General features: G+C 38.6%; 1 protein-coding gene across 1 annotated transcript in view; it reads right to left on the reverse strand.

Moving 5' to 3' along the window:
* The window catches only part of SLCO5A1 (solute carrier organic anion transporter family member 5A1), a 78,414-nt gene that overhangs the window by 44,067 nt on the left and 9,541 nt on the right, over positions 1 to 24,806 (reverse strand). The window lies entirely within an intron of this gene.

Below are 24,806 nucleotides of genomic sequence, written 5' to 3' on the forward strand. Positions count from 1 at the left end.
ATTCCTATTTTAGAGATTGACAGAATTACATTTTTATCTGTGTAGCCATGGACCATACATACTGTATTTCCTGTGAGACTTCTGCCTTGTTCAGAACATTTTATCTTTTAAATTTCATAATTTAAAAAGTGATTAAAAGTTTCTTGTGTGCAACCATACCAGCACATATTTTACATCATCATCACAGTCTCAACATCTGATGACAGCAAAACTCTTATCACTTGGAATAACAGAGTAAAAGATACCAATAGAAGGCTCCTATCTGCTGTGTCTTCTACAAGATACTCTTCAGAGTACACCCTTTAGTCCTGGTCCTTCAGCCATTTGCACCAGGTCGTGTTGGGAAGCATCACAGCTCCCATTTGACTTGCATGCCAGTGCTGTCAAGAGCAAGGAAGATAGAGGCAAGGAAAGACTACACCTCAGTGTGGGGCCAAGATGCGGCTGGACCTGGGACCCAGGAAACCTCTCTGCATCTTCCAGTAGAGGGATAGTTGTGAGACATCAGCAGGAGCAGATGAAGACATCTGGTCTGTTTCCTGACAAGAAATGACTGCTGAGATTTAGGAATCCTGTTCTCATTTCCAGGTTTCAAAAGGTGGATAATTTAAAGGCTGCCATTTGACTTGCCTTTAAATCTCGCCAATTCTACTCCTTTCCTATTTCTGCAAATACCAAATCAATTTTTGAACTAAGCCAAGGTCAGTTAAGAACCTTAAATTCAAACACCTTTTACAAGATCCATACAATCTTGTCCACACCATCAAGACCATAACCATCTTCCGAAATTTGTTCTCTTATTCCCCAGCTCCATCTCTTTCCCTCCTCAATGCATCCTGCAGTACTCAACTCTTCTAAGATGCTTTTGTCCTGCCTCCCATTCCATCTGGCTGTAAGCATGAGAGGCAGGAGGGGTGGGAAAGGATGGTCTCTGCTCTCCACTCATATGTCTGGTACCACCAAAACCCAAGCTCCAGCAGTACAACAATTGCTCAGCTGCTGCAGACCCACTATGTAGCACACAGGAAAACAACTGGTTCTCTGACTCCCTGAAAACACCATCTTCACCGCAAAATCTCTATCTCCACATGTTTTTTGTGGACCAGTCACTCTGTGGCTGTATGCAGAGCCCATTGTGTTTGGCTGAGGAAGCATAACCGTACTGTTAGAGCTTAGGCTTCTGCATTATCAGTGTAGCAAATTATATCCCATGGATCAAATAAGCAAAAAGAAATCACTAAATCAGCCTGATTAAACCAAAATAACTCATACATTTTCATATTATGTTACAAAAGAAGAGAAAGAAGAAAGACCACATTCTCATGAGTAAAAAGGGGCTGCTGAGAGCTATATTGCAGGGGGAAAAAAATCACAGAAGTTACCACAAAAGGTAAACTGCTTATAGTAAAAAATGCTTCCAGATTACAAATTTATTAAATAAATTTATCACTTCTTAAACACATTTTCAGTTTTTATGAAACTGCAGTTTCAAACAATTAGATTTTGCTGAAGTCCTTTTTGCATAATGGTTTCCAAAACTGTGTTCACTATTTAAATTTATTCTAGCCATGTTCTTTTCTGGATTGATTGTAAACAATTCTCTGTATGCCTAAAATGCTCCACCAGACATTGTAACACTGGTCCTTAGCAGTAAGTGGTTAGATAAACCCCACAGTAACCGTTATTTTCAAAATCTGTATCATGAGGAGGGAAAAAAAAAATCTCCATCCACTAAAATAAATTTTGTTCAATTAACGTTTGCTTGGAAAATTGATTCACACAACTACAGCAAACTCAGGTCTCTAAAAGGTTTACAGAGGAAACACAAAGGGAGTAAAAGAGTGACCTAATCCATTCATCTCAGTATTCAGAAAAAATACTTATGCCCTATTTATTCAGCTTCAGTTCCACCACTGAATCAGGCAAAACACAGCAACTGCTTAGGCTTACAAGCACTACCCAGATGGTGTGTTTTGTACACCTGGTAACTTCAGAGGTCTTACGCCATCAGCAGAAATACTGCACAGTAAAAACAAAAGTGTACACTGTGTTCCATTAGAGAAGGGAGTGCTGTCAGCCATTTCAGAAATACTTTAAAATTACTGTATATTGTTCAGGCTTCAAGACTTTTTTTTAATATAACTTACCGGTAACATGTAACTTCCAGGATCTTTCAGAAAACAGAAAGTGCCTGATCTAGGGCAAGAAGAAACCTGTGAGCACAACTGCCATCTTAAGACACTTTATAGTATCCTCCTCAGCACCTAGTAATGGCCACCATCAGAAACTGGACACCAAGCACAATTCGGACTTCTAAATAAGACTAAGGATAGAGCATGGCAAGTAAAAGATTTTGATATTTCAAAAATAGGTACTTGAAAAAATCTGCCCCAAACCTCCAAGCCTTGCTGTGGAAGTGAAGGGAGAGCCATCTCCAAGAGTCACACTGGCAGGGTGCTCCAGGGTCCTAGACCACTGAAATTCTGGCCACAGCCCTCACAGCTATGCACCCTAATGTCCAGGAGTAAAGAGGTTCCTGATTCTCAAACAGGCTACCACAATTACTGGGTGATATGGAAAGGAAATTAATCTGGAAACAGATTCAGTCAGGACATTATAAAAGCTGAACTCATTTCACAAACATAAAATCCTGTGGAGAACTGTTCCATAACTTTTTCCACTCAGGTCACTAGAAGGTCTCCAGATTCTGGACAAAAATGGTTCTGAAACATGCAGATGATGTATAAGCACCTTCTTTTCAGCCTCCTACCTGGCATTTCAGCTAGCTCTTTCTGGTCCTCCCGCTTAGGGCCATGATCTGGAATCTTGATTTAGGGAGCAGCACCAATTCAACAGCTCAGAAGTTTCAACAACAGAATTAACAAACATTTTTATCAGGAGGTATGCTAGAGGACTATGATGCAGAGGCAGGCCATGTTGTATCCTGATGATTTTTTAAATTGTGCTTAAGGAAATCCAGGATTTGTCTTTTAACTTCCTAGCCATGAAGTTGAGTGGTGCTTAGATTTGCAAGTTGTCTTCAAATTTCTTAAGAATATATAATATATATATATAAAATAGAAATAATATCCGCTTTCCCATGATAAAATAGAGATGATATACATATTACAAGTTATAGCTATATTCCAAACAATAAATCATCTTCAAAAGATAAAATGAGGAAAATCTTGTTAATATAGACATATGGGCTACAACATTCATCTGATTCTCTTCTGATTGGTTTTCATTGAAACGAAAAATCATACCTCTGCATTAGCCATGCATGTTCAACACGGGGAAGTCACTAAGTACACTTCTCTGGAAACACAGGTCTCTCTAGGAAAGAGCATCTGCAGGTCACCCATGCCTAGATGAATTACAGCCATCTGAGAACTACTTATGACATTCAACACAACCAGCTCAGGCTTGACCTTGCAAAAGTTTGTTCCCCAGAAGCCTGTGGTAGCTTGCTGCTGCTTTGATGTACAATCTTAAGTCTTCAAACCAAAGCACAGGTGAGTCTACCAAAATTACACAGTATTTAAACAAGACAATGTCAAAGACCAGAGACCTTGCAGATTTTTTAAGTTTTCCCTTTTCTCTGAAGAATTCAGTGTTGCGGGGAGGAGTTTGCATTAGCAAGCATATCTCTTCCGTTGGGTGCACCCTCTCTTCACTGGCAAGGGACAGCCTTTCCCAGCCCACCCAAACTGGGTCTTTCAGATCGTAGTTCTACCTCTGACATAGACTGTCGAAAAATAAAAATATCCTGGTTCAGACACAGTTAAGTGTCCATTTGCCCCCATGACATCCAGATATGGTTATTTTAATTCCTTTTAAGTTTTGTACCCAAGAAGCTTCTCTGCATCACTGAGTATGCCCTCAGTGCAGCATATTATCTCAGGCACGACACCATCCTAGCAAGGCTGCCTAGTTTCAAAACTGCAGCTGCCTATGGCTAGCCAGGCTTAGTCACAAATGTCCATCACAGCAAAGATGTTGAATGGGAGAGAGTCAAAGCAACAGTAATTGAATTACACATGGAATTTACCTGCCAAAGTGAAAAAACATTAAGCAATGTCACTCTTCTTCACTGAAAAGTTTATCCTGGGACATGTTGCAATGAATCCTGTCATTTTGACAGCATTTGATAAAATGATATAATTGTCTCTTTCTTCTATTCATATTAGATTCTTGTTCAACAGAAGAAAGCTTTACGTAGAGCCTATTGCATCACATGCATGAAATAACTTTGTTGCCAAATATTTTATTTTTTTTAATCTACCCACACTATCAAATATACTGAGGCAGAGGTCATAAAAATACTTTGAATGTCCTTTTCCTCCTGTAATCACTCCAAATGATAACTTCAGTCCATGTTGCATATGGGAATATATAACATATGTCCCTGTGGCATCTTCAAATGCATTCAGTGTTAACTCTCTGACTGTGCCTTTTTATATTAGTAATGCCAGTACCAATTAAAGTCGCAAGCAACATATTGTGCCTCGATGAACAGAAAGTACACAGTATTAGTGGGCTACTAACTGGCTGTCTGGCTTCTGGGTTCTAAAAAAATCCACTTTGGTTTAAAAAGTTATAAAAAAAATAGGCATTGCTTAGTCCCTCTCATCTCTGTATGCACACACATGTCACCACACACAGTTTATCACTGGATGAGGAGGAACATTTCTGAAAGACACCATTGTTCAAATCTTGGCAGCATGTCACTGTAGTACAACTGTTCATTTCATACATGTGTAAGGCAAGCAGAATGTGACCTTTATTCTATTTTCAATGAAAGTTTAGAATTTGCAAAAAGCTAAACTGTGTATTCTGGAGGTTCATATATGTGTGTGTGTATATATATATATGCATGTTTTTTCCTGTCAGAATAGTATGGCAATTTTAGCAGATTTTGCAGGATACTTTTTAGTAACATAGAACTATAATGATTTTACATCTGTAGATTTCAAACGTTTAATTAAAAAAAACAAAAAAAAACAAAACAAAAAAAAAAAAAAAAAACACCTGTCATTAGCATGAGGGTTTTGATTGGGAAACAGAGACACATAAGATGAAATGAATCCCCCATAGTCACACAGTAGAGTGGAAAGTGCAGGAGTACAATTTACTTGATCGATGCAACAACTCAGCATCCTACCTGCTGAACAACACTCATCCTGAAAGAACAGCACAGAGAACAAAAAAGAAAACGCTCGTGTGAATTTGCAGTAAAAGTTTTGCGCTGCAGGTTACCTGAGGAATGAGCTTTAACAGATATGGCAAGATGAACTTTACATAATTCTGACTGTGTTTTTATGTGTCAGGAGATTTAGAGGGCTACAGAAAAAAATATAGTCACAAGGGTTACTGCCTGGGATTTTGTAAGCAGAAGCAGCACCACCATGCTATGGCAGCACAGCAACCTCTCTAGTCCAACTTCAGCACATTTCCTTGGAAAGCTGAGCTATGCTGTCACTGCAGAATCAGCAGCGGGATACAGGGCAGGTTTTAATTTCCCCACAGAACAAAGCTGACAGGCAGAAGTTTCAATAGGGAACATGTCTCAGCTCTCCCCTATTCCCCTCATGTCCCAGCACTGTGATGGGGCGACACAGGACAAACATATGGCAGCTTCCAATGAAACACTGCTCCCATTCATAAAGGCATATTTACATACAGAAGATACCCAAAAATACACATAGTTTAACCATTCTTTTGAGCCTGAGGACACAAAACTGAGTGGTTGTGAGCCAGGCAGACTTCTCAACAGCTTTTAAGTCAGGAAATCAGTTCACTTCCTTCTTTTCTTCATGAAAACACAACCAAGCCTATCTATACATGCTTTAGGATTCTTTCTTTAATGTGTTTATGTACTCAGGAAAAAACAATGCTTTGAGCATTATTGCAGTTCAGATAACAATGTACAGATCAAATCTTTAAATCATTTCCTTTCAAAATGTATTAGCGTTACCATGACTTTAGAAGTGTCTCAGATCCAGTGTTCCACTCAAAACAGTAAATGGAGCAGCAAAATTACTCCAATAGCCTCCCTTCATCTTCATAAAGAATATGTTTGTCGCTATTTTCACATGCAGATTCTATAGATCCAGGAGACAAATCTATAGAGAAGCATAACCAAAGCATAATTTTACATGTTTACCATGCAAATGGTCCAGCTTACCACTCCATTAAAAAATGCTCAAAGTTAAATTCAACACAAATATGTCCAGTGACTTGCCAATGCCAGATGAAAACTACTACATTTTTACTTTTCTCTTATAGATTACTAAAATATAATTCGTATCAAAACAGGTACCATTCCCCACCTTAAACAGCGAAGCTGCTTTATGCTTTGTATTCTCCATTTGTGGTCATATTCCAAAACATTACAATCATTTTCACAGGATCCAATTCTAACGCTACAAAATAAATCAGAAAAATAAGACCAAACAAAACAAGCTAAAATAGGCTGCCTATCCCAAAGTGCACCTTTCATATATACTGTCACTGCAATACTGCTTCAAGTCATTTGCTATACTGTGGAGCCACAGTGACTTCAAAGCAATTAATCTTAAAGCAAAATTTCACCGACTCAGTACTTGTCTTTAGGTTACATTATCAACATGTGTGTGCATGCAATCCAAAATCTGAATACCCTGGAAATATCAAAGAAGAAAGGCTTGCACTTGTACCATGTTATTTCAGCCCTAGAGATACTCAGCTTAAGAAAAGACTGCCCCAAGAAAAACTGCTCCAGTGCTTAAAATTGAGTATTCATGTATTTATCCCTAAAACCTAAGAACTGTGGAAGTAGAAATTCAAACGGCAACTCGAGACTGTCTCACTCTTTAGAGACAACCGTTTCATTTGGAAACACAAATATTATTTCTTCTTTTTCTTCAAAATCTGTCTTCTCTCTTTTTATATTCACCTACAAATAAACATTTGCTGATAATATTACCAAAAATGCATCTGGTTAATAAGTAAATGTGAAAAAGACACATCTGCTGTAAGGGTTTAGTGAAAACAGCTGCAATTTTCGAGTGTAGTTTCCGTATCAGTGTGCCTAACTGAATTTAGACACTATACATGAGGAAATTCTTATACTGGATAATTAAGCAAATCAGGCTTTATCAGCTTTATCAGTTCGTAAACCAATTCGAAGGCATGAATCTTCTGGTGACCGTATTCCAAAAACACATACAGCTGCTCTCTCTGACTGGAAGCATATGGAAAGTCCCCTCTGATACAAATGGTTTGCGTGACCAAAGATAAGCTTGTCTATACTTGCATGATCAGAACCTAAACTGAAAACAAAGATGCTCTGACATTCTTTCCATGAACTAAGAGGCATTGCTACCCTAAAGAAATGTTTGTTTAAAAAACAGAATTGTCAACAACTACATAAATCAAACTGTCTTTCCTAAACCTCTGAGATGTTTTTCCATGTGAAGGGAATTTTGATACGGAAATGTGCTTTTTTTGAAATTTAGCTCTCAGACAGATGCACGTGCTACTTGTACTGAACACAGTGAGAATGTCCAACAATGCGCCAAAAGGCAAAATGCTGCTCTTGGCTGTTATTTTCTGGAAACCAGTTCTCAAAAATCTCCACATCTTACCTTCAGGTTTTTCAAGTCTCTGTCAGTACATTGCACTATATATGTAAGACAACATATCTCAAGAAGGTCAGTGAGTCTCCGAACTCTAACTTTTCAAAAGAGGTTGGTTCTCAAATATGTTTTCTTCTGCAAATACCCTTAAATAATGGTACTAGGCAGAGACATTGAGCCTTCATGTAAATACCTACTGAGTGACTCTTCAGTCCCTTCTGAATTCTTGATCTGTCAGCATCCCAAAGTTACCTTCAGTGAAATGTCATAAATGTAAAGTTCGTTTCCATACAGAAAATTATCTACCGTATATAATCAATAACCCAAATCCTCAGCAAACTATTATTCCAAATTATTTTAAAAGCCTTAACATCCAAAATCCAATAAATAACTAGTTAGAGAATTTCATTGTCTTATTTCCCATTCATTTAAACACTGAAAGCTAAATCCACAGCAGTGAAATCATCACTCACACTACTAGGATCCTTTAAGATAGTGGGGTTAGTCTCAGGAGGCAGGTAGGATTTGGTACTTCTGTGCTACTACTCAGTGATGTTGCTAGTAAGAGGACATTGAAGCTGTTGGCGGTCTTTAAGAGATACTGGAGCACCCTTTGACTCATAGTCATTCTTTCCATTAAGTCATGTCAAATGGGAATATCTCATCTCTGCCTTTTAATTGGTTGGCTTAGGTTTTTTTTAATGGTTTGCCAGGTGAGGTTACAAATACACATTTAATTGTCATTAGGGACTATACCCAGGCATGTGCTTTACAGACTCTGTTGATCTCACCTTTTTAAAACTAATCTTCATTTCTTTAGTATTACTTCTAATTAAACTGGAGTAAGACTGGGTTGTTCATTTGCATATCAACCCCTTTACTTTAGGTTATCATAACTGAAAAATATCATACTGTGAAAGCTGATATTTGGCCTGCAAGCAGACCTCATCGGGTAGATCACTAATCGAATGTAAGAAAGAGACTGAAGTATTTTTAAATTATGTGGTTTTAAAATTGCAGTTGAGAAAGCCCAAGTCCATAGCTACAAGACGAGCAAAACCTAGCCCAGCAGAGTGTTTCAGCATAGTTTTATATCATGTTCAGGCCATGTAACAGTGTAAGCATATAGCAATATATTGTTCAGATCCTCTAGTTTCTTTTTGCTGAGAGAATGTACTTACTCCCAGAGGAAGATTTTTCAAGCACAGGACCAGATTTTAGAGTATGCCATCACACACCATGGGAAGAACTATAAACAAGTACCAGTTCCTTAGCAATGTCTATGGATCTGGGCTTTACTGGTTATTGCACACAAACTGGGCAACAGCACATATAAATATCCAATTTTCACAGGGTGCCTTGACATATGTTTTGTATACTTCCATCCTTATCCAAAACCATACTGTTGTGCCAAAGAAGGAAACTGTGAGAAAGAAACAGAGACAGACCAAATATCCACTAAAAAGGAAGGTTAGGTGCTGATAGTCAAATAATTTATATATATATATATATATATATATAATTTTTCTTTTGTCCCACCAGCAATTATTTCAATCATGTTCTCTCAGAATTAATTTCCTTTCACAACTTGGTTTCTACCTAGGGGGCACAGGATAATTATTGAAAATGTTGGTGATTGGTTTTCCTTTGACTACCTCTCAGTAACAGATTGCGAAGAAGGGCAAGGCAAATAACATTTCTTCTTGTTTTCTTTGTAAATTGTACTTATATTTTAATCTTTCAACCAAAACAACAGGAATTACAGTTCATTACTCATATCTGACTGAAAATCTGCCTGTAAGCAAAAGCACATTATTCCAGTAATTTGCAGATGATCCGGTAAGTTATAATAACATTTATTGTGTTGATAAATAAGTTGTTTTTCTACATTCAAAAAGGCTGAAAGCTGCGATAGCCTGAATAAAAAAGATATTAAATAACAATTGGTAAAGTGAAATGGAGAGCCATATACCCATTTATGAAACCGTATAAAAATATTATTACAGGTCAAAGAGTCTGAAAACCATTTCCATCCATGTACAACAATTATAAAATGTGGAGGCTATTTATTTTGGCCACGGGACAATGAAAACATTTTATGAAAACCCCCAAAGTTTCAAAATTGTTTGGGCACTTTCATAAAATGGGAATTATGCTGAAATATATGTTTTTAGGAAAAAAAGAACAACAGCCAAATAAACAAACAAACAAACAAAAAACCACAAAACAACACCTTGAGCTTTGGATACTGGACAGGGGTTTCTCCTTCTCTGTGTCTCCATAGAGGGACAGGAAGATGTGAGAGTTCATTCAACTCCATGTTCTGCTTGGATACAGCAAAGTTTTTCACTGTGGCACCAAAAATAACTTCTTCACCATCCAAGCACAGCCTCCTTATCAACAACATATGGATGAGGAAAACGACAGGCTTCCCCATATTCTCCATCACTGCCCACAATAAAAAGCTTTTGGTTTTGATGCAACAGCAGAATGTTCTTAATGGCTCTAGTCACGACTTCTAATAGAATTAGAGCAGAAATAAAATCACCTAGAAGGAAATGCTGCTTAGTCAGACAGCCAGATCTAGGTAGACAGGTCTTAGATCTTAGATCAGTATTATCTAAATAATAGGTCTTGTCAGGAACCCAGGCTACAGCAAGCCTCACCATGTACTACAAGGCCTGAGTAACAGCAAAGAAGAAGAAACTTCTGTATATCCCTGAGCTTATCGCCCCTGACTTGCATCCACTGAATAGAACTGTAAGAGACCGGGGATTAATAGCTTGAATTAAAAAAGAATCGCTGTAGTTGGACTTGCAACACAAACATAAGCAGTTCCATCCCAGCCAACTACCGATATCAAAGACCTATGTCAAAAGCCTGTGACGGAGCTTTGGCCAGTGAAAAAACACCATTCTCACACCTCTACTTACTGAACAACCTTAGGAAATAACCCTGAGTTAGGGAAAGGGTTATCTTCACCCTTGAGTAGCCACCCCAGCCTAAGGAGAAATGCCAGCAAGAAATGCCCCAGTACCTCCTTCCTTCCCCACAGTTAAGGAGCTCATGGGTGCCCCATGGAGAAACAAACTGTTGCCAAAACACCCTGACACTCTTGACACAGTCCCATGAAAGAGGACACAGAAGCACAGAGCTGCTGCTCTTGATCCCTGAAAACGCCCTGCTAAACCCAATAGATGAACAGATGTGAATTCCCAGAAGATATACAAGACATTTACAGAAAAATAAATGGGAATCTCAGAAAGTCACAGAAAAACGAGGGGAATACAGTTTTCTAGGAAACCAAAAGAAAAAGAAATTCATTCCTGTTTTTGCTTAGGACAGAAAACCAACACAAACACTATTTATTAGTAACAAGCTATAAATGCATATGATTGCTTAGCCAGTTTTAGTCATGGTCCTAAAAGAAAGGGACATCTGTCTCACATGAAAAAAGTAGACATTGACATGCAAAGTCAATAAACAAATGAAAAATTATGTAGCTATTTTAGTTGGACATTACTAACCATGTGGTTTATATGTTTTGGTTTGGTTTTATCTATTTGTCAGGTAAAATAACCCATTTTTTAAAATGCTAACCTGTACTCCAACATAAAGGTCAAAAGAATGCAACGTAAGTTAAATATTTCAACCGTATCAAAAGTAAATAATTTTATACATTAAATAAATATTAAATATATTCAATATATTCTAAAAATCAGATTTAATTGAATCATAATTTGCCAGAGCAAAATCATCAGAATATCTTTATCAGTGCTACTAGTTTAAACACCAAGTGTCACACTGAAAAAGTAATTACTCTTACAAAAGGTTCTCATTAATGGTAATACTATAATTACATTTGTCTTCCTTTTTGAGATATAAATTGCCACTGTGATTTAGGGCTCCATTTGCAGCACATTCCCAGTCACAGCAAGATACGTTAATACAGATTACTAACTTGCAATGTTAGTATTTCCAACAGAAAATGGTTTACATTATAGAAGTCCTTCCAAGATATTTCAAAACACCATGCATGGTTGATTTACAAAAACTGAAAAATTTAAAATCACCTATAGTTACTTTTAGCAATTACACACTTTAATTCTTCAGCTGACACATTTTGGGGAAAATTGGCCAATATCTTTTTATTAGTCTGCAATTTTTTTACATAAAGACTGTTCATTCTGTTTCTTTCTCTCTTGTGTAAGTAGAATGAGACATGACAGCTTTGTTTCTTGACTACTTGGATTCGCAGATTATTAAACAGATTGTTATTCCCCAATAGTAAAGATGCTTTCACATTTAGCAGACGGACACAAAAAATGTGGTGGCTAGAGGCTACAAACAAATGAGTTTCAGCCAACTTGAGGCACACTTTTGTCACAGTAACTTTTGTAACAGGGTAATTAACTCTTGGAACAATATTCCTAGGGATGCAGCAGACTCTAACGACGAGTGGTTCATTTTAAGCTAAATGGTTTTATATAAATAGAGCTTTGCATAGGGATAACACTGTAATGAAATCTGATTTAGCACAGATGTCAGAGTAAATGAACGTAACAGTCCTTTCTGGCCCAATAAAGCATAAAATTATATCACAAATTCTCTTTTTGACTCTAATACCATAGACCTTACAGACACAGTCATCATCCTTTGCAAAGAAGGACTCCAAGAGACCAGAAACCTCTTCGCCTTTCCTTCCTGGCTACGCTGCCTCAAGACATCTCCAAATCCTTACCCAGGCAAGGGAAGGACCAGACCTGGCCTCATGCCCTTTACACATTTCCCTGGCATATGAGTTGAGCATTTAGCAGAGGTAGCCTCAGAATGGCCAGCAGACCTCCAGGCTGTCCTGAGCCACCCTGGGACATCCTGAGCCACCCTGGGACAACCCTCCCCGCCAGGCTGGCTCTGACAATGCTGAACAGCAAGAATGTCCCAGAAAAACAAGAGCTGGTACTAATGCCTGAAAACATAGAAACTGCTCAGCTGGGTTTCAGAAATAAGATATTAAGTACCAATAAAGATAAAATATATTTCATGGTTTTGGTCATGTACATTAGGAAGATTCAACTGGAAGATTACACGTACACACACAATCTGTGAACTAGGACAATCTTGAATCAGTTTACCACAAGTAAGTTATTTGTTGAAACCTAAGGCCTATGTTTGCAAGAAAAATTAAATTTGAACCCTAAATCCCACTGAAATTCATGGAAAGTCAGATCCCTGACTTACTTAGGCTCCTTAGAAATCTTAACCTCAGTTATTAAATTACTCTGACAGAGAGAAAGAGAGATTGACAAGGAGGTCTTCAAAGAATGATACTGGAGTTGCTTGGAATAATGATACTGAAGTTGCTTGTAAGAGCCACAGTGGCAAGGTGTTACCAGTGGTCTCTGCTACTGTCAGAGCTTATTCAAAGTTAATGAAAATCGATCTGGCATTGCTCTACTCCATGGGAGTTTTTTATAACACGTGACAGAAGAGAGATGTCTTCACACACTGCTGGACTCTTAACTACATTTTCAGATTCATACTGATAAATTTGCCAACAAAACAAGTAGAAGCACACAGCTCATATGCAGAGAAAAAGAGTAAAAATATTAATCAAAAAATATAAACATCTAGTACTTCTTCAAAGAGCAAATATAAAGCATTCAATACATTTCTGTATTGCATTTTATACTTAACTATAATTGTAATTCATTGTACTGATAATTTTAACAAACTATATTGTAATGAGATTAATTTGTGACAGGATAGGTTATAAACTCAATATGGCACTCACAATTATTATTAAACACATATACTTGAAGATGTAGTGTTAAGTCTTAGTTGTGAAACAACTAAAGGTATAATGTGAAAATTAAAATAATCAAATGTGAGAATACTAGCAACAAAATTCTTAAATTTTCAATCACTGTTTAAATCCTACTTACTTCTAATAAACTCAATAAATAAAACACAATCTGCAATAAAACATTTGCCCTAAGAACAAAAATCTCTGTTGTTATCACATTCTCTTTAAATAAAACTGCTATCCATGACTTACTTAGGCTCCTTAGAAATCTTAACCTCAGTTATTAAATTACTCTGACAGAGAGATTGACAAGGAGGTCTTCAAAGAATGATACTGGAGTTGCTTGGAATAATGATATTGGTGTTGCTTGTAAGAGCCACAGTGGCAAGGTGTCACCAGTGGCCTCTGCTACTGTCAGAGCTTATTCAAGGTTAATGAAAATCGATCTGGCATTGTTCTACTCCATGGGAGTTTTTTATAACATGTGACAGAAGAGATAAATAAATAAATAAATAAAACTGCTATGTAAATTATTAATAAGTTAGTATAACATGCTTAGATCCATATTTTTATCCCATTACACAGATATTTATATTTGATACATTCCTAACCCTAATTTAAATTGCATGTGTATAATAAATATTTTAAAACATCTAAAGATTACAAATCTACTTCTGCCATCAGTGCTTACACCACACTCAGACACTACAAACAGCTCAGACAAAATAGGAAAAGTTTCAAGTGTCTTTGCAGAACTTCTGAGAAATACAGACCTTCACGTGTTGTAAAGTCTTACCTAAGTGAAATTCATCAGCTGTTTTATAAAGTATATCATGGTAACATTCATAGACCGAATACAGGAATCAACCATTGCACAGTAAACTCAACTTTTAGATACCTCTTCTCATAATTTCCTCCTCTCCTTAATCAAGCCGTTAAACCACCATCTGCTAATTTGTGTAACAAACCATTCAGGCAAACATTTATTTCAAAACAGACAAATTATTGTAACACAGCATTATGCTTTTCAAACACTAAAACTGTTTGGAAAAAACTTGGCAACTAAAAGATCAAAACACAGCAAAGATAAGTCCAGCAGATATATGGCAGCAGAATCAGATGCTTACTCTTAGCAAATATAGCTGAATAACCAAACTATAATGCTACTTCTCAGTTTCACACACCTGAAACAATGTGTAGAAGACCCTAACAGCATGCACCTTCTTTTCCAGAGGAGGAACAATTCAGAGGTACCACCCCAGGCTCTTATCTTTGGGATATTTAGCACATGACTGATGGACACTGCCTTCCCTAGCAGTTTTTTATGAATCCACCCCTTCATTTCAGCTGTACCTTTATAAGTGGGACCGTGGGATTGAATGCACCCTCAGCAAGTTTGATGACGACATCAATCTATGTGGTGGGATGCCACCCAGAGGAACCTTGACAGGCTTGAGAGGTGGGCCTGTGTGAACCTTATGGAGTTCAATAAGGCCAAGTGCAAGGTCCTGTAAACAGGCTGGGACAATCTTAGGCACATATACAAGCTGCGCAAGAATGGATTGAGAAAAGGCCTAAGAAGAAGGACTTGGGGGCCTTAGTTGACAAGAAGCTCAACAATGTGCACTTGCAGCCCACAAAGCCAACTGTATCCTGGGCTGCAACAAAAGAAGTGTGAGCAGCAGGCTGAGGGAGATGATTCTGCCCCTCCACTCTGCTCTTGAGAGACCCCACATGTAATACTGTATCCAGCTCTGGGGCCTCCAACATAAGAGGGACATGGACCTGTTGGAGTGAGTCCAGAGGAGGGCCATGAGGGTGATCAGAGGGCTGGAATACCTCTCCTACAAAGACATGATGAGTTAGGGTTGTTCAGCCTGGAGAAGAGAAGGCTCCAAGGAGACCACATAGCAGCCTTCCACTACCTAAAAGGGACCTACAAGGAAGCTGGAGAGGGACTTTTTACAATGGCATGTAGTGGTAGGACAAGTGATAATGACTTTAAACTGAAAGAGGGTAGATTTAAATTAGATATAAGGAAGAAATTCTTTACTGTGAGGGTGGCGAGGCACTGGAAGAGGCTGTCCAGAAAAGCTGTGTATGCTCCATCCCTGGAAGTGTTCAGGGACAGGTTGGATGGAGCTTTGAGCAACCTGATCTAGTGGAAAATGTCCCTGCCCATGGCAGGGGAGTTGGAACTAGGTGATCTTCAACATCCCTTCCAGTCAAAACCATTCTATGATTCCAGGATTCTATGAAAGTGTCTAGAAATAAAGATTTTGTTTAACAGAGTATTTTATCATTTTTTTAGGTTTCAGTTTTCATATAATCACAGAAAATATGTAATGTTTCAATTCTGGAAGAACTGGCTCAGAAACTGAACTTAAAAAATACACTATTTGCACAGGCCTAAAAAAGAAAACAAAAAGTAAAAAGTTTAGATCACACTATGTTTTTCTTTACGTTGATGTGATACAGAAAAAAACATCCACAGAAACCAATAAAATGTCTTCAGATTGTCACAGGAAGAAATAAAATTAGAAAATGGCTTTCTGTCCTTATTGCCCAGTTTCAAGGAATATCCTGAAGACTCCTGGGTGGAAAACAGGAGCTGATTTGGGACACAATTATTTACTAACTAGTTATTCAGTAAGCTTATCTGAGTCAGACATTTTATGAGCCATCTTTACTTTTGATACTTTATTCCACTCAAAACAAACAATACCAACAATTATAAAATATTGTAGTTATTACTACTGATTGGCTTATTGGCTAATTTCCTCTTCAAAGTCCTTTGCCACAGCCTTCCCAGATGTTCTCCCGCCAGACACCCGCACAACAGTTCTCCTAAAGGAAAACTATAAGGAGGAAAGAGTTAGACCAGATATAAGGAAGAAATTTTTTACCATGAGGGTGGTGAAACATGAGAACAGCTTGCGAAGAGGGGTGGTAGATGACCCATCCCTGGAAATATTCAAGGCCAGGCTGGACAGGGCTCTGAGCAACCTGACCTAGTTGAAGATGCCCCTGCTCATTGCAGGGGGGTTGGACTGGATGAGATTTGAAGGTCCCTTCTAACCCAAAGTATTCTATGAAAAAAACTCCTACTGCAGAGAAAAGGGAATATGCCTATTATGGGGGGCGATCAAGTTCTTATAATCTTTTTTTCATTTATCATTTTATCATTTATTTTCAATATCCAATATCACATAAAACCAAACAGGTTTTATATTTAGCCACTATTCTACACAAGCACCACATTAATGAATAATGCATTACTATTAATTAGAACATCACCTTGCAAATTGGTATTTATAAGCGTGTAAGAAGCATATCAGTGGATAATGTACTGTTACGGAGCGGGAGCTTCAAACATTCACAATAGTAGAGGGAAAAAACCTGCAGAGAAAACATTTCACTGCAAGATGTGCAATGAGGAAAACATAATTTCAAATATGACAATAAAGAAAAACCCTCTGTTCCAAAATCCTAAAAAATACATGAGCTACTCAATGAAACACCCCTCACTTCAGGAAAGCCTATGACCAAATGAGTGAAAGTTTCAGGCGGTTGTTAGAAATCCAGATTGTTTGCTACAGCTGCTTCTCTTTAGGCTGACGGAGAAACCACCACAGGCAGCCTGTGGTTCAGCTGCCATGCTGGGGAATGTGTCTGCAGGATGCTGCCCTGAGTGCTCCCCAAAGCCACCAACTCCCTGGCTGCCCCGGCTGTCCCCCGCCTTCCCACAAGGGCCAGCAGCCGCAGACAAGCTACAGGAGGAAACTGATGTGAGATGAACCCGGCCCTGCCAGTGGTGGTGAGGGAGTTTTCTGTCAGAGCAGCCAAGAGGTTCTGATCCACATTGTAGTCACAAAATCCTTGAACCCAGTGCCGGGGAGGCGGCAGCAGCACTCACCCACGGTGAAGGCAAATCACAGAAACTAGAATGTCCTGAGTTGGAATGGACCCACTAGGATCATCAAGTCCAACTCCTGTCCCTGCACAGGACAAAAGAAGGGTGCAGTGGAAGACCTCCTTCCAGGAGACAGGCCATGCCGACATGAAAACACATCTATCTGCTGGCTGACAAAAGCTAAGGGAGAGCCATGGCGGAAAACAGTCTCCAGTTCCAATTCAGGTTAACACTAACCCTTTTTTTGGCACTATATAACAGCATATTGATGCTATTAAGAGTATCCAGAAGCCTGTAATTCAGAATTCAATGTGTTCGTGTACATTTACCAGACCTGTAAGCTATTACCACAGTACTAACAACATTCAGCTGGAGAGTCCCAGATGACTAAGAAAATGAAGTGCTATACACTTAAAAATCCATCAAAATGGGACAATCCAAACATTTTTGTTCAGCTTTTTTCTTGTGACATAAGTAATCACTAAATTTTAAGACTCTAATCCAGTACTTTTGATTTATTCCTTGGAGAAAATATAGACTAATTACCTTGATATGTAACTCTTGGACCATTCATTAATGTACAATAAGAATACTTTAATCACACAATACCTGCAAAATCTGAATATATGTAGTACCAGGCCATCAGTGCAATACAACAATATCTTAAATTCAATGTGATACAGAAGATTACTCCCAAAATGGAACAATAAATCTGTTTGTACAGATAACCACTGGTAAAGGAGGTGACATAGGGTTAACAAAATACAGGCAATCTCTAACCAAAACTGAAAAGTCTGTCTCCTTACAGTTATCTAAATTGTGATTACCACTCAAACTGGATTATATTAGTGCTCCTGCACAAAGAGTAAATCATCACAGAGATCATCCTTTTATCAATGTGCACTGCTGAAACCCACCAGGGAAACATTTATAAAATGTTAAAACAGGTAAGCCTGAAGCCACAGAGCTGGTATTCTCAGTGGGAGCAAATGGAAAAAATTGTACTCTCCAGCCCACTGGAGTCTAAATATGTGTAGAATGACACACCGGATGAAAACAGGAACAAGAAGTGTTACACAGAGAGCAGTCTTCAAACCAAATAGGACATTACTTGTATTTTCCACCCAAGAATCAACAGAACTTTAAAAGAATAAGAATTAAAAATTAAAGAGCAAAAATGTATGTCAAAATGTTAAGCCATGCAAATAGGTACACACTGATGGCTAAACATTTTTGCATCAAAAGTAGTTTTGTCATCAAACTCAGATTAATAAAAGTGATACCTGTGCCCAAATTGTTTTCACAGTGGAGAAGAAACCCTGTTTTATTTTTCCATAACTGGTTACGTAACAGGAGAAATGTTTAATACACCACATGTATTCTCATTATTTCAGATTACTTAAATAAATTTGGTACAAAAATCCCAAGAGGATTTGTTATCTGTTTAAAAATAAAAAAGCTTTACAGATTGGATCCCACTCACATTCAGTAACAGGTGTACCTCTGTCTTTGGGGGAATATGAATGTGCCTATAGCTAGTTGTGATTTATTAACTTTTCTGGAAAGTTTCTCTGAATCAAATGTTCATTTGATGCCAGACTTGAGAACCACAAGACCAAGGCAGCAGTAACCTATCATGACTCTGGCCTCCATTTGCACAAAAGCATTAGTATTAATTAAATGCCTCCAGACCTTCCTTTCTCTGACTACACTTGCTGTAGAGCTAATTGCTTCTCTCCTCCAGCACACGCTTAACGTGCCTGCCCTGCTGCACAGCAGCCAACTTCATGTTTTATAATGGCTTGAACAGCCTGCAGATAGTAACTCTGATTGCTTCAGATCTTTCCAGGGTGCCTCATAAGACAGTTGAAACGTTTTATGCAGGCTAAGTGATCTTACAGTTTTTCTTCATCTGAATTTTTCATGTTAGGAAATGAGCTGAAATATAAAACTCAAAATCTCAGTGGCCTTTTTAAAGGAAGTGCATCAATTAGAATGATGAATAGAAAGGTCTTGATTGCAGCTGACATTATAACTGTGAAACATTAACATTTCCAGCTGAAGAGAAGAACTTAGTTAATGTAAAGATTAAGAAATAATAAAGAATCTAGGAGATACAAATGACAAATATGTTTATCAAAAAAAACAGCCTGAACTGCTGACACTGACTTGTGCTCTATTATTACTTGCTTCACAATCCCTTGTAAGAGGATTACTGTCTATTTTGGCACTATGTATAACAAGAGTATACAGCACATCACCAAGAGGTTGTATCATCACACCCACACATATATTCTCCAAGTCAAATCTCCCACATCAGAAAACCACCAGCTGTCAGTTGCCTGAGCTCCACACCATTTTGTTATACAAAAAAAAAAAAAAAAAAAACCCACAAAAAAACACAGGGAAAAGCAAAAGAGTCAACAAGCCTTTTGCTTTTAATTCAACAGGAATGCAATACAGCCTAAACTAAGGGCAGAATCATTGTATTATTTTCCAGTCTTCTGCATACTAAAATAACCACACTGTTCTTCACACTGCATATCCTAATTCAGAAGAAAAGCAGCAGACAGCAATCCTAAGAGCATCCAGGGACTCTCTGACACAGTCACAAGGGGTATGCTACCATGTCTTCTAATGCTATGCTACTAATTCTTCTAGTATCTCCAGACAGGCCACACAAACGGGCATTAATCCAGCACTAGAAGAGCTGCTTAGCCCAGCAGTTGTAGTCTGGACAAACCTTAATGTTTAGATCACAAAAAAAAACAACCCGAGCACCTTATTAAACTAGACAAGGGAAATTCACTACAGTTACAATACACTACACAAGTTTTTTCCTGTCAGGCGCAATTCAAACAAAATGCAGCTGGCTCATAGTGTAGGATACCTATCTGCTAAAATAAACCTCATGGCTATCAAACTCTTCTACCACGACCATTCAGCAGTCTTCTCACTGTCTGTACCAGTTACAACTTCTCCTACAGGAAAGTGATCAACCTTCACCCAACAGTTCACATAAGATTTCAGTATGCCAACTTGTGCAAAAAAATGAAGTGTCCTTTCTCACATACCCTGAAACTGTGGCATATGATAGATCCTTTCTTCAGTCTTTGTAATACTCAAGATATTCATAAATATACAGTATAACTCTGTGAATTAGAACATGGGGTTTCTTGAAAGCATTACAATGCATCAGACCCATGGTAAGGATTTAAATTTGGACTGTGGAGATGCATTCAGGATGAAGAGGGGAATAAGGATGAAGGGAAGTAAATTACAGATCTATCTGATCATAAACAGCTCATTTTTACCTTATCCAAATACTTAAAATACTACTACTTACTCAAAGGAGAAATAACTGCTCTAATGACATCAGTGTAGGAACTCTTAAAAGTATATTAGTTCATATATTCCTCTATTTTTCTCTGGTAAATTTAATATCTTACTGTAGGCTGAGAGGGCACATATGTACCCAAGGCTTCTGACCCACCAGATTTAAAAGCTTTTTACAACCCCTTTCCCATTAGCTGACCTGGCAAATACTAGTCAATCAGTTTTACCTCATTTCTCACAGAAGGCTGATCTTTTAGTTATCACAAATGCAGGGGTGCAGTAGCCTTACCCACTCTTTTTATTTTGCATCTCAGGGCGAAATGCCTCCATATTTGTTGTCTGTGTCCTACTTGCTTCTGAGTGTCCAAAGCTGGAGCTTATTGAGTTTATGGGTTATGAGATGGAGCTCCAACCTTAGACACTCATAACCCTTAAATTCAATAAGCACAATGTCCTAATAAAAAAAAATCAATTGCTCACAAATATCAAGTAAGACAATGAGCAAAATTAATGAAGAAAGGTCTTTTTTTTACACTTCTGCATATGCTCAGGCACAGAGGTACTCATAAATGCAGAGAGTAGTCTTTTAGAAGTGCTCATCTTGCACCTCCCAGAGCTTTTGAAGAAGCCATAGAAGTGAAAAAAAAAAAAATCAAGTAAAGCCTACTTTGCTTCTGCAGCCAAAGAAATTCACACCTGACAGGTATACTTTTGCCATTATGATCACTGTCCCATTAATATATTCAGTCACTGAGGTCAATGAATATACAGAGCTTCCACATACCAAGAGAGTACAAATTGCTACTTAGGAACTATAATTTAGAATATAGCTTTTCCTTGAAGTATCAATCCAGTCCTTAGCTCTGCCTTTGAAATTACATGGCATTACATTACACTGATGGAGTGCTGAGTTACAGCCTTTTTGCTCTCTTTGTATAACGAGACCTTCAGGTATGGTAACAAACGAACACCTACTTGTTTCCGACAACCCCAAAATCCCATTTCCTGCCCTCAGTAATTCTATTAGCAGAAGAAACATAGTTTTCTGAAATTTCTCTTTTAGGCCAATTATATAACTCACCCAATAAATTCCTGAGTTTGTGTGCATCAGTACTACCATACTGCAGACTCTAAAGCTCATGTGTTATCCTGATTCCCCCATGACCATACAATTTTCCAAGGGATCCCCTCACTATTTCTGTCACTAGACAGCTGCATTAAATCAAGTTGATATGAACTGCCCATCACTGTTCAGAGAAACTACAGACTCTATGATTACGTAGTGATCTTCTGCAAATTTTTTACCTTTTGAAATGGGAGGGTTATTACTGAAGCTATTTGCACTCCAGAAGGTTACACTCTCTATTAAACCTCTTCTTCACTCACTGGGATGAAGTAACAAACAGAAAAGTAAATTCAGATTAAAAATTACAAAGTGGCAAACTATTTTATTAGTAATTATTAAACTCCAGCTGCTGAAATGGCAGGGATCAATGAACAATGTTGGGGAAAAAGCGGGAAATGCTGAGCTGGTGGCAAGAAAAGCGTGCGCAGAAGCAAAGTTCCTCTGTTCTCTCCGTCTTCCAAACTCCCCAGCCTTGCCAGGGGCTTTCCTGGACTCCACAGACACTTAGAGCAGCACCCTCAGCCCTTCCCATGGGCTCCATCTGTAACTGGCCCCAGAAGGAGCTCCCTGGCCCAGAGCCCCTTCTGGATCTGCCCTCACCACCTCCAGCCACACTGAAGAGGCACTGCCAGTTCCATGCTGCTGGCACTAAACCTCCCCTTCTTCAGCTTTTCTGGTTCTTCTTCAGCTGAAAAATACCACCTAACCAGCATCCTCAGGGGCTTTTGCTCTTGAATTTCATGTGGTTTTGACCTGTGAGCCTCCAGGCCAGTTCCTTTGGGACCTTTGGTGGAAAAGGTAGTGGGTTTGGTTTTCTCATGCCTAGCAAAAGCTACTGAGTCAACAGCTCAGCTGAATACAGCAATTCTCTTTAAGCACAGGAAAAGGGTTAACACACAGCAACATCAGATAATATCTTACAGAGTATTTCCTTCAGATGTTTTTATATGCAAATGAGGTATGCTTCACAGATTTTGTTTGAGTAATTACAGGTTAGCAGCCAGCACAGCAGGCTCACAACTATTTCACTATCTACTTTGTTTTATCTACAAAAACACATTTCTTAAAATGATTTCTGGGGAGGGCTAGTATTTTGATTTTAATCTAACTAGTAATTGAAAAAAATGGAGAAGTGAGAAATAAGGTGTTATTAGGAGCTTATGACTTCAGGAGCCCACTGGCCACCACCTTTGAGTGTCTACATGACACCTGAAGTAAAGCACTGTGAACAAATCTGTGACAAGCACTGGGGTAAACTACAACTTGAGCACATAACAGGAAATACCATGCCCTGGCTAGCAAAGCATCTATCGGAAGATACACTCAGCTAATACACAGACTATCTGAAATATTCTGACTCTAGGGGACAGCTTAATTAATCTAGAAATGAAAGGATACAACCACAGGAGAATCCATTCAGGAGTTACTTCATATCACTTAGAAGAAGCTGTCTGAAAACAGACAGATAAATATGGAAAGTAGTTGCTAATTTACAAAAGCTTACTAAATGCAAACAACTGAAGAGCTAGTAGCTGCTTTCAGAGCAGCACTGAATTTTAAGAAAATCTGGAGACTTTCATTCCAATCCTGTAAGCAACAATGATAAAAGTTGCAGAGGGTAACTATCAGACTGATGTCCTACTGTGCATGATGCAAGGAAAACAAACTGTTAATATGAATATGTGCAAGGAAAAAAAAGCGAGCAACCAAAAAATATCCCAGGAAACTAATGAAAAGAAACTAGGCTGCTGAAAAAAAGACTGTACTGAAAATGGAATAGAAAATCAAAGAGGAACAGCACAGGAGCATACAATTAGTAAACACGTCCTATTGTTTGTAAGTACTTTGCATGATACAGTTCACGTTTATTTTCTTTGAAAAATTTTTGTTTCCACTTGCTCAAATTACAAGTAAAAATATACATGTTTTTTTCTGACTGCATCTCCTCCAAACTCACCATAAAATGTAATTCATACCAGAGCGCGATGTTTTTCACTGGTGTAATTTGTCTTTGCTGGCAAGTAAGCTGTTTACCTACAGAATAATTAGTGCTTTCAGAGTAGACTATAGGGTCTAATGGCAGCATAAAGCAGCACTTGAGTTTCTGTGTTCACACTTCCTGATTTCTCAGGTAAGAACAAATTCACCATGGCAGAAGAGAAGGATGGAGGAAAGGGAAGAGGAAAGACCTGGGTTCAGTGGCTCTCCTGTTAGCGCCATGCAGCATGTCTAAATTCCTGGCCTTGTGACAGCACAACAGATGCCCGAACTCCCAACTGTTCAGGACACAGCCCATACTTCTCCGTGCTGCCAGACTCTAACATATTCTTTCCCATCAGGGGGAATGCCCTATTTTTTTCAGGGCTCTTGGAAGGAGTTTGGGGACAGATCTGGCTCACTCAAGTGAAATGATCTTGCATGCAATCGCAGAGTCATCTCCTGTCATAGACTTTGCTTGCTCCAGCCCATGTGCCCAGATAGTCCAGTCCAGCCATACTGCTTGAATGCATGGACACCAGGACTCAGAAGGCCAACAGAGTTAGAATCATAGAATCATTTTCCTTGGAAAAGACCTTTACGTTCACGTCCAACCATGAACCTAATATTGCCAAGTCCACCTTTAAACCCTGTCCCTAAGAACCTCATCTACATGTCTTTTAAACACTTTCAGGGATGATAACTCAACCACTTCCCTGGGCAGCCTGTTCCAATGCCGGAAAACCCTTCCAGTGAAGAAGGTTTTCCAAATATCCAATCTGAACCTCGCTCGGTGAAAGTTGAGGCCATTTCCTCTCGTCCTATTGCTTGTTACTTGGGAGAAGAGACCAACACCTTCCATGCTAGTTGTCTCCTTCTTGTGCAAAGCCCCCACTCCTTGAGGTTTCCTGGGTAAAAATTTCCCTCTTCCATCTGTGCTGCTTCAGCTCCTTCAGCTCACAACTCTAGTGACTCCCAGCATCCCCGGTAGCTGCTGAGGGGAGTTGCAGAGGCACCCTTGCACTGGGA

This window comes from Columba livia, chromosome 2 (assembly GCF_036013475.1).
Source record: "Columba livia isolate bColLiv1 breed racing homer chromosome 2, bColLiv1.pat.W.v2, whole genome shotgun sequence".
NCBI lineage: Eukaryota > Metazoa > Chordata > Aves > Columbiformes > Columbidae > Columba > Columba livia.